The sequence below is a fragment of the Epinephelus fuscoguttatus genome, linkage group LG1 (assembly GCF_011397635.1).
Source record: "Epinephelus fuscoguttatus linkage group LG1, E.fuscoguttatus.final_Chr_v1".
Classification (NCBI taxonomy): Eukaryota; Metazoa; Chordata; class Actinopteri; order Perciformes; family Serranidae; genus Epinephelus; species Epinephelus fuscoguttatus.
The window spans coordinates 43,009,894-43,020,391 of NC_064752.1; positions in this window are offsets into that span (position 1 = coordinate 43,009,894).

Genomic DNA, 10,498 nt, shown 5'->3' on the forward strand with positions numbered 1-10,498 from the left:
AAATGGAACAGGTGAATAAAACCAGTAAAATAACTGAATAAAGCACATCACAAAACAGTGTTTTCACTAAGTTGTTTGGCATGTCGCCGACAGGGCACTCGCCCAGCACCTGCTATGTGTGCTCACCTCTGTTTTCCATTATAACTTAAAGGATAACTTCAGCATTTTTCAATCTGAACCCTATTTACTTGTGTAAATTGGTCAAAGAGACTGATGTGAACAACAATATTTGAAATTGGTCCAGTACTGGGGGAGCCAGCAGCAGCCGGCAGCCAAGCAACAGGCTGTAATAGAAGCACATGGGGCAATTGAACATTGTCACTGTATGTCCATTCAGATTGGTTATTTTTGACACAGATTGTTACTGTGTCTCTTTACCTTTCATTTGATCCGGTCTGTTTGTTATTGCTTTGTTATGCAAAAGTATCACGAGATGTCACGAGATCTAGACCTGTAGGCTCAGTTATTTCCCGTCCAAAGAGCATCATGTTGGTCACCAGGACAAAGGAGCTGTGTTTGGTTGCGCGATAAGCCATGACTGCACATGGGACCATAAAATCCCAGTCCCAGTGGCACCGCTCAGCAGTGGTCCACAAGATTTACTGTAGAGTGGCATTAAAGCACTCAACTTGACCATCAGACTGAGGGTGAAATGGGGTGGTCCATGTCTTTTCAATTGTGAGCACCTCACACATTCCCTGGAACACAGCTGATTTTAGGTTGTTACCCTGGTGGCTGTGCAGGGAGGACTGGGGGGCTCCATACTTATACATCAACTCAGATGCAATCTTTTTGGGCACCGTTGATGCCTGCTCGTTGGGGACTGCATTATGCTTCAACCCATTTACTAAGGTAATCCTGTACCGCAAGTATGAAGTGGTTGTGCTTCTTCGTCTTGTTTAGGGGCCCCATTGAGGGGTTTTCTTAGGGCGAACCTTAGCAGCATAGCTGGAGCAGGTGCTGCACCACAAGGTGACATCTTCTTTCATATTGTACCAACAGTACCTGGTCTTGAGGAAAGTGAGGGTCCTCTCCACACCAAAGTCGGTCATCTGGTCAGTCCAGATGGTGAACAACCTCCCAAGCAAGTACTGCTAGAAATGCAAGGTGAATTCCATCACCGCCAGTAGTTCTTGACATGTGGTGCGATAGTTTTGTTCTGTAGCTGACAGCCGCCTGCTCCTGTAGGCTAGACCCCTCTCCCCCCTGCACCTGGGAGAGGACTGTTCCCCCAGTCACTGGTGTCGGTGTCAAGGAATAACTCACCACTGTTAAGAGGGTAGCCAAGGACATATGCTGATGTCAGCCGGCTTTTCAGTTCAGTCGAGCTGAAACGTGCATACTTTTTGGTGAACTTGGCCACAAAACGTTGGTAGTGCGAAGCCAGGGCGCCATATTTATTTGTGACACAGTATACACATGAAGAGAGGAGGAGAGAGAAAAAAAGGCAGCGGAGGTATTTATTTTACTGTTTATATATTCATTAGATCTTGCTGGTGCTTCTTGTTATTACACTATCCTCGTTGCTGCTGTAACACCAGAAATTTTTCCGCTGTGGGAATGAAAAATGATTATCTATTAGAAAAGACAATGTATAGGGGCTTATATGACATACAACACACACACTGTGGCATAGTGTTAGCTTGTTGATAGCACTTGATGGCAGCTGATGAAAATGGGGAATCAGTTTATACAGATTTATTATAATCAGACTGAATCAGTTGATATTTTGTGCTTCCTAATCATTGATTGATTGATTGTTTTTGTCGTTATCCTGCTGTGCTTGTATGCCATGTAAACATAATAACTTTAGCTAATAGCATTGGCCTACCTCCACTTAGGTAAATCCACTCTTGGAACTGCAGTTTTCCTTAGGAAAATAAGCTCCGGATTTCTCCTCTTTGACAGGCAGTTGTCATCTTGGTGGTCACTGCAGACTAGCATTTCTTCATGTGCAATGTATGGACAGGAGGGTTAGGATCCATTTGTAGCACAGTTAGCGAAAACTTTAGCGCCTCTATATCCAACAAAGTCTACTGCTCTAAGTGTAACTCCACCTTTTCTTGGCACAGGTCAGAAATGTGCAAACACGAACCACTCTCTAAAACATAAGCATTTTCCTCTGTGGGCAGAGGGTCACAGTAACTCCAGGAGCTCCATTGTCTCTCTGCGTCACGTCCTGAGGAGCATCAGTCACCCTGTGCTGCCTTTTTTCCTCACGCTCTCCTGTAACTGCTGTAGGAAAATGGAGGTGCAGGACCCACTCTGTATGTAGATATGAACAGCTCATTGTAAGGTAATGCAAACACAGGAATTCTTATTTTCAGGTGATTATACACTGAAGATAACATATTTATCATATTGTTTGCCATTTCTGCCAGGATATCCAACACACTGGACCTTTGAACAATTTTAAAGCATCTGCAGACTGGAGTGAAATGTTTTTGTTTTTTTAAAAGTACACTGGAGGGTGTTGCATGTAAAGTGAGCACAGAAGCTAAAAGCAGATCTCTCAAGTTAATTAATATTTCAGCTAAGGGGTCAACGTTTAAGCGCTATCTCAGTGTCTGCAGGACCACGACTGTATCCACTGGCTATTTGAAGGAAAATGTTAACAGTCATAATAAAGAAAGGCAGAAGACAAAATAACTGTTTATTAAAAAAGGACTTTGTAGCTGAGTGTCTTCGAGGTGCATTTTCCATGAGTATCTAAAAAATACCCAAACTGTGTTTACAGAGAGAAAAAGGATTATGCTGAAACTTGATATTAATCTGAAATTCTGTACAGTCCCACAAGCAACACAGTCTCACATCAAAATGTGTTTTAGCTACATTGATTTAGAGTATTTAACATATTAGTTTCACAATTACAGCTCTAAAATTGTGAGATACCTGTATTTTCATTTTTTAGTCTATTCTTTTCTATTGACCTGCGTCAACCTCCTGTGACTGCCAAGTGTCTTTCTGTGATAACAAAACAAAAAAGGTCGACACTCATTGTCAGCAGAAAATGCAGTATTTTTAAAAAGTTTGGGCATTTAAATATGTTGAAAATATTTCTAGTGAGAAATGTGTATTGTACAGTAACTGATACAGTAAATACAGTAAATGATTACTTAAGGTCTTGCCAGAAAAATTGAGTGATTGAGTCATTGGCTTGTGTTGTCACCACAGGCCAGGGAAAGTCATGGAACTTGTTGTGTGTTATGAAATTAATGTTACATTATTTTCTGTAGCTGTTGACATAATGTAGCTCTAATATGCATTGATGAGTGAAGTTTTGTTTACCACGTTTCTTCATTTTCAACCCACATTCCAAGTCTCCCTCCATGTGTGCCAGTTAGATGTACTTACATTTGACTAGGTTTGAATGTGATTAGTATGAATAAGAAGAAATGGTGTTGTGACAGCGCAGTTTACCAACAATTAATCATGAATCCCAATACGTATCCCCTATGCCCCACTACTAGTTTTAGAATTTTTAGATGGAGCAATGTTTGTGCTATACATTGTGAATAGTTTGGAAAAGTTTTGGGGGGGTCCTTGAAAAGTTGTGAAAAAAGTTTTAAAATTTTGTCCCTGAAAATGTGTGGGGATGGTGGCCCTTCTTGGTTAGATTTAGGAAAAAGATCGTGGTTTGGGTTGAAATAAAAAAGATTTTTGCTAGAAAGGGCTCTCTGGCAGAAAGTTCTTGCAGCTTGGCTTAGCATGAAGACAGGAAGCAGCGGGCTTGGCTCTGTCATTAGGTAATACAGTCCGCCTTCTACCACCTCCAAATTCACTAATTAGTACTTTATAACTTGCAATGTGTCTTTTTTTTACTCTTTGGTTTCTGGGGAGGTTAGAGAGCTTTAGAAGAGCTGATAGGTGGATTTTTTATAAACCTTCAGAGAGCCAGAATAGCTGGATTCCCCACTGCCAGTCAAGCTAACGGCCTGCTGCTAAGCTATTTGCCTGCTGGCTGTAGCCTTAGATTTCATGGACAGATTTGAATGGTATCAATCTTCCCATGTAACACTCAGCAAGAGAGTAGATAAGTGTCTCTTCCATCCTCTGTGCTAATATGCTATCTATCTCCTGGCTGTAGTTTTATATTTAACAAACTCTGCAAGTGTAGGCATTGCTTTGTCCATTTGTGTTAGCACAACCTTCCACAAAAGCCCATTTGTGCTATTAAATTATTTGAAATAGAATTCATGAAAGCATGCATAAAAAGAGCCAAATCTCTGCTTCAACGCTTCATTTTCAGCCTATTTCTATTTGCAAACTTCTCATGGACTAATCTGTATTCTCAGAATTATCACGCTCAAATAACATCAGTGTGAAGAACTCTCACTCTTTCTGGAGTAAATGCAATGAGAACGAAAAGCACAATGATTGTAATCAATGGATGTGCTTCTGTGTCTGCTGAGCTTGGACACACAGGTTTGTTTCACAGTGGTGATACCAGATCTGAGCCATGAAACAACCCGTGCTATTTACTCCACGGGGTCAGTGTCCTTGTTCATTTGCAAAAGCAATCCTTATCTCGCTTCTAGTTTTAGCTTGCTCATGTTCACTGTATATATATACACTGAATGAAATTAGACTCATGTCATCGTCAGGGAATTATGGTTTAGTGTCTCCACTAAGTCATTTCTTGTACAAATGTTTTACTGTCCCATATTGTTATTAAATTACAGTTATTCTAAGTGAGGAAATTATGTGTGTATTATCTGATTTTTTTTTTTTTTTTTGATGCACAGCAAAGCAAAGATCCCTGACTCCCCTGCAAATATAGCCTACCCGTGGACAAATGCATGTGTAACATATTGATAATATGACTCATGGCTGACTGCAGTTTTCCGTTCAAAGCTTGTATGTAAATGTAGCACAGCTACTGCAGCCACTGAAAACAAGAAGCATGGATTGTGATTCAGCCATTTCCATTCTGAAACTTAGCTCTAAAATTGGTGCTTTCTTTTCCAGATGGTTTCATCACCTTCCTCCCAGCTGCATGGGTTGAGAGACTATTGAGTACCTTCATAAAGGATTTAACAATATAGCAGTAGTGCTAAACCTATTTGACAGTACATCAACATAGTCTTTCAACTTTTCAAAGGGTTTCCATAGGTCTGGAATCCCGCTGAGCGACATAAAACTCTGGCACAGGTTGAGAATTGTCTTGTTTCACTAACTTCAAATTATTTTTGTTTTTTTTTTATTGGAGAAATATGTTTTAGGGTACTCTTCATCATTTTTAATTAACAGCAAAATTCTCACATACAGTGCAAAAATCACCATTCAACACATCAAATAACAATTCAACCTTGTCTCCTCTAAATTACATTTGTATATTAGTATCTTGTTTTCATTATTACATTGTGTTGACAACGTAATCGCAGCCTGGATTTTGTTCAGACAATGTTTTTTTTTTTGTTTTTTTTGATTTAATGAAATTAACAACGTTGAATTCACAGGGAGGTTTGGGGGTGGATGCTGGCCATATGGACTCTGATACTACAATCCCAGGTTCATGTTACTCCTGTCTGTAGTTAGGTTTAGGCAACAATAGCAGTTTGGTTATGGTAAGGGACAAATCATGATTTCTGTAAAGGAGCAATGTGTAAAATGTAAAGAGATTTAGTGGCATTTAACGGTGAGGATTTCAGATGTCAACGTGCTGAAACTTCTTCTGATTAGTCCTTCAGTGTTCATTGTTCAGGAGGTTTTTAACCCAGAGCTAAATTATCCGCGGAGATCTCCTCCTCTCCAAAAAACGGACCAGGTGATAAAAACTGGTAAAAACACATTACAAATCTGTGTTTCTTCTACGCTGTTTGGCACATCGCAGAAGGGCCTTGCTAAGTGTGCTCACATTCAGGAGGTTTTCATCGGGAGCTGAATTATCCTCAGAGGTCTCTTTCTCCCCAAAACAAGCAGACCCAGTAAAATATACCGGTAAAAACACTGAATTAAGCGGTTTCATTTTAAGAAAGTTGTGTTTTTCTGATGCTGCTTGTTGGGAGGGGCATTTAACTATGGTGGCTAAAGCAAAAGCTTGAATAGTCCTATCTAGAGCCAGTGTTCGTCTGTTATGGGTTACTGTAGAAATACGGTTATCTCTGTAGACAAGGACCCTCTTTCTATGTACATATGAATATATGAATGGCTTATTTCTATCATAATGAAAACACAAATAATCTTATTTTCAGATGATTATACACTTAGGATAATCCACCTAAATCCTTCACACTGGGCCTTTAAATCTTAATAAAAAAAAAAGGTGATAATAAAAAACAATGCTGTAGTTGCTACAAGTGGATAGTTAGTATATTGCAAAATAGGCTGTTTTGGCAGAAAACAAATATAATATGTTGTCAGTGAGCATTTCACTGATTCTGTGTCAATCTTTTTGCACCTTACCAGGTACATTAGTTAGCAACATTTCATTAGTATGGTAATAGAAAATATAATTGGCTCAGCATCACGTTTCCCTCAAATGTATTTGCTGTTTCAAATTAGTTGTATATAAATGTAATTTCTGAATAATGTATCATGACTGTGTGGAGCTGAAAAATATGTCACTGGAGGAGGCTCCCTGTGTCTCTCTGCTCCATAACTGGAAATATTAATTTTGCTGGTTGATGTGTGAGGATGCAACTCATTACAAGGGCAGTTGTCTGCACACAAAAGGACAATTCAAAGCAGCATTGTGTGTTCTTTCCCAAGGATAATGAGTTATTCACAGGATCTAACGCAGAATAGTACAGATAATGTTTCCTTTTCCAAATGATCTATCCCATCAATGTGTGGTCTAGGCCTGCAAAATACTACCAAGTCTGTTTTGTTGCACCTTATGTATCTGTTCATTTTTCTATCATTTAGCTTCACAGCAATGCTCAAAACAACTATTGTGAGCCTACATGCTTATGAATGTTGTGTTATAGTTAATTAGTGGCACAGATGGCCCTTGTCCCTAACTAAAAGGCTTTTACAGCCAGAAATTGAAGAATAGAGTGATTTCTTGTATTCATTCAACAGATCTTTCACTGTCCTCTTCCTCTGCCCCAATCTGTCTTGGGGTCCCCCAAGGCTCTATACTCGGTCTTGTTTTTTTCTGTATCAATATATTACATTATAAAAAGAAAAAGTCAACATGACTGTCTCTGGGATGTAATGTAATGTAATGTAATTAAATTCTATGTTATATTATTGTTATATTGAATAAACTTGACAAATAGTTTTAAAATGTCTCAAATAAGTTATTACAACATACACTAAAAGGTTAATTTTAGTCAAAAAGCAACATACTGTATATATGTTATGTTGGTGCTACATTAGCTGTCTTAAAGAATGACCATCTTGTAAACTGTGATGTGAATAATTACACTATGCATGTGCCTGCCATAGTTTACCGCAACTTGGTCTTGGTCACTTTGTCATGTCCCTTAGCATCTGATACATCACACAAAGCACCTTTTAGCATCTTTATGAGACACACTAGACTTAACTTTAATGTAAACCCATCTGGGGCAATATTAGACATTATGAGCAACTGACATAGCGTAATGCCAGGTACACACTACACAATATCAGCCTGATTATAGCGTTGTGTGGTGTCGGCTTGGATCGGTGAATGACAATGAGTGTCGTATGCAATTATCCATTGTTTCATCTCTTGTAGCGTGTCATAGTAGACGACAACCGATGTCACGTCTGGGAGGCTTCACGACAGGAAATTTGGCATGTCTGATTTTCTTTTTGTCGTTCACGACTTTTCCTATGGACAACTGTACAGGAACAACACCCCAGCCTTTTAGATATTTCCTCCAGGAATTTTTTTCATGTGCAAATTTCTGGTGCAAAAAGAAAAGGAATATAAAGTGCACATGTAAAGTGCACCCTGCTGGGAGGTTTCTATCTGGAAGCACCAGAGGGTTTCTAAGTAGTACATTTGTGCATAGTAACAAGAAGGAAAAATGTCTGTCTGGCTTACTTTTAAGTGGTGTCTACATATCTATACTATGTACACCTAGCAGCTGCTACACAAACACATTCACTTTCTACATGTATCATTTATTTATAACAGGCAACAGCAAAGAAAACAATGCCACACTGTGCAGGATTTAGTGCTCTATAAAGTAAATATTCACAACAGTCTACAAATCTTGACACAAAATTGTAAAATGCTGGTAACTGAATTAACAAAATGGTAATCTACCCTCCAAACTACAGAGTAGGCCTGCGTTCTGTCTCAATAGTCAGGCTCAGTGCGCTCTCCTCTCCCCTCCTCTTCTCAATTTGTTCTTCTACTCTCCACATTCTCTTCTCCCTCTCCAGGATGCACTCTCTCCAGATTTGTCTGTCTCTTCTTATTCTTGCATAATTATCTTGCAAAATCAATTATGTTTTTAGGCCCAGACACATGAAGAGAGGAGGACCGCACACCAGGGTTGGAGAGGTGCTGACCATTGATGAAAATGTACAAACTTGAAAAAAGATGTCAGGAGCACACTCTAAGACTCCATGCAAAAATGTTTTCTTTTATTCAAGTACCAACGTTTCGACCAGACCGTCTTCATCAGGGTACCCTGACTACTTGAATAAAAGAAAACATTTTTGCATCGAGTCTTAGAGTGTGTGCCTGACATCTTTTTTCAAGTTTAGGCCCAGACACACCAAACTGTCATCAAAGAACTAGTGGTGATGAAGGCAAAATGTTGTCACGTCGCCTGTGTCCTGGCCAAAAAGTTATGCTTGAACATACTGCAAAGACTACAGACAACTATGGCAAGAAGTGGGTGGAGTAACGTCAAAATCCTGTGTCCTGATTCGTAGGTATCTTTTATTTTGAACTGGAGAGCAAATAGGAAGCCTCAATTTATGTTTTTACCCACCTCCTCATTAGCATTTGGTGTCACTAGTGTGACTAGTGCCCATTTTGGCTTCCACTAGTAACGTGTTTTGCCTCACTAGTTAACTAGAAAAGTCAAAATACACTTCAACTAGTAAGCATGTCAGCATCACTAGTTCAACTAGTAAACATTTTAGATCTCACTAGTTAACTAGTGAGCTCAATAAGGTGTTACTAGAGTAACTAGTGAGTATTTCAGCTTCCACTAGTTAAACTAGTAAACATTTTAAGCCCCACTACTTAACTAGTAAGGTCAATGAGACTTTTTCTAGTTTAACTAGTAAGGTGTAAATCCTTACTAGTCACACTAGTGATGATTTTGGCTCTTCCATGTGTAACTAGTGTAAAAAAAATTGAGGTTACTAGCAAACTAGTGAGGTTAATAGCTGCTACTAGTTAGCAAGTCAGAGCTTTTGCAGCTCACTAGTTCACTAGTAAGACTTTAAGCATTACTAGTTCAGCCCAGTGAGCCACCAGTCTGTCAAAAAGCTGACTAGTTTGGATTTTGGTGCCACTAGTATGGCTCTGTGGCTTCACTAGTCAGGCTTAAGTTGTTACTAGTTTGACAAAAGTGTCACTAGTTGCTGAAAAAGAATGACTAGTAAGACTCTTTGTTCAGCTAGTTGGACAAAATGTCTAACTAGTGTGACCAGATGTCCAACTAGTGCTGACAATAATCGAACTAGTGAACGACACACCTGATATCAAGGATATGGAATAAATGCTCAAACGGCTTGCCATAGACAACAGCCAACTAGCACATATGTTCTGTGCCCGTGTGAAAGAAATTAACTCTCTACACCAGCAGGCGGGTATAGTATGTATTTGCCATTCAAAAATACAACCATACGACTGACAGGAAGTATTCAAGACACTAGGTAATCAGTCAGCACATTAACAACGCAACCTGAAGTTTAAAGTACAAAATATATTTACTGTGCACTAGCAAATAATAATACAAGCAATTACAAACTATTTCTGCTCAACAGCTCAATGGCTAAAAAAAATAATATTAGTTTTGATCTTACTCCCTCTTGGCTTTAGCCACTTTTTTTACTTTCCTCATTTTCGTTGCTCTTCTTGTTCACTGAGCTTAAGTGCCAATCAGAGTGAGTTCATTCACCCTGTGCTGAACCTAGCACATTCAGCACCCTAGGCAAGGTTTCCCAAGTCCCTAGGTGGCTGCTTGTGTTGCCTAAAGGAAGCTCCGCCATTGCATTCCCCGACAGGCTCTGCAAGGTTTGATGCTGACTCAACATGCTGAAACGGCTGAAAAAGAATACGGTGGCCGACAAGGACAAACGCGATGCAAATAGAGAAACGCACTGTATAAGAAAACAAATGCAAAGGGAAAATGCTGCAAATACAGAGACGTGCTGCAAATAGAGAAACGCACTGCAAATAGAGAAACGCGCTGCATATGAGAAAACAAATGCAACGGGAAAACGCTGCAACGTGCTGCATATACTGAAACGTGCTGCAAGTAAGGAAACAAAAAGAAAACGCTACATATACACTCACACAATGGAAGTGCTCCAGGCCTTTAGGGGCAGTGCTGAGCTTCCTCCCGAGAGACAGACGAATGAGTGAGAAGAAGAAAGT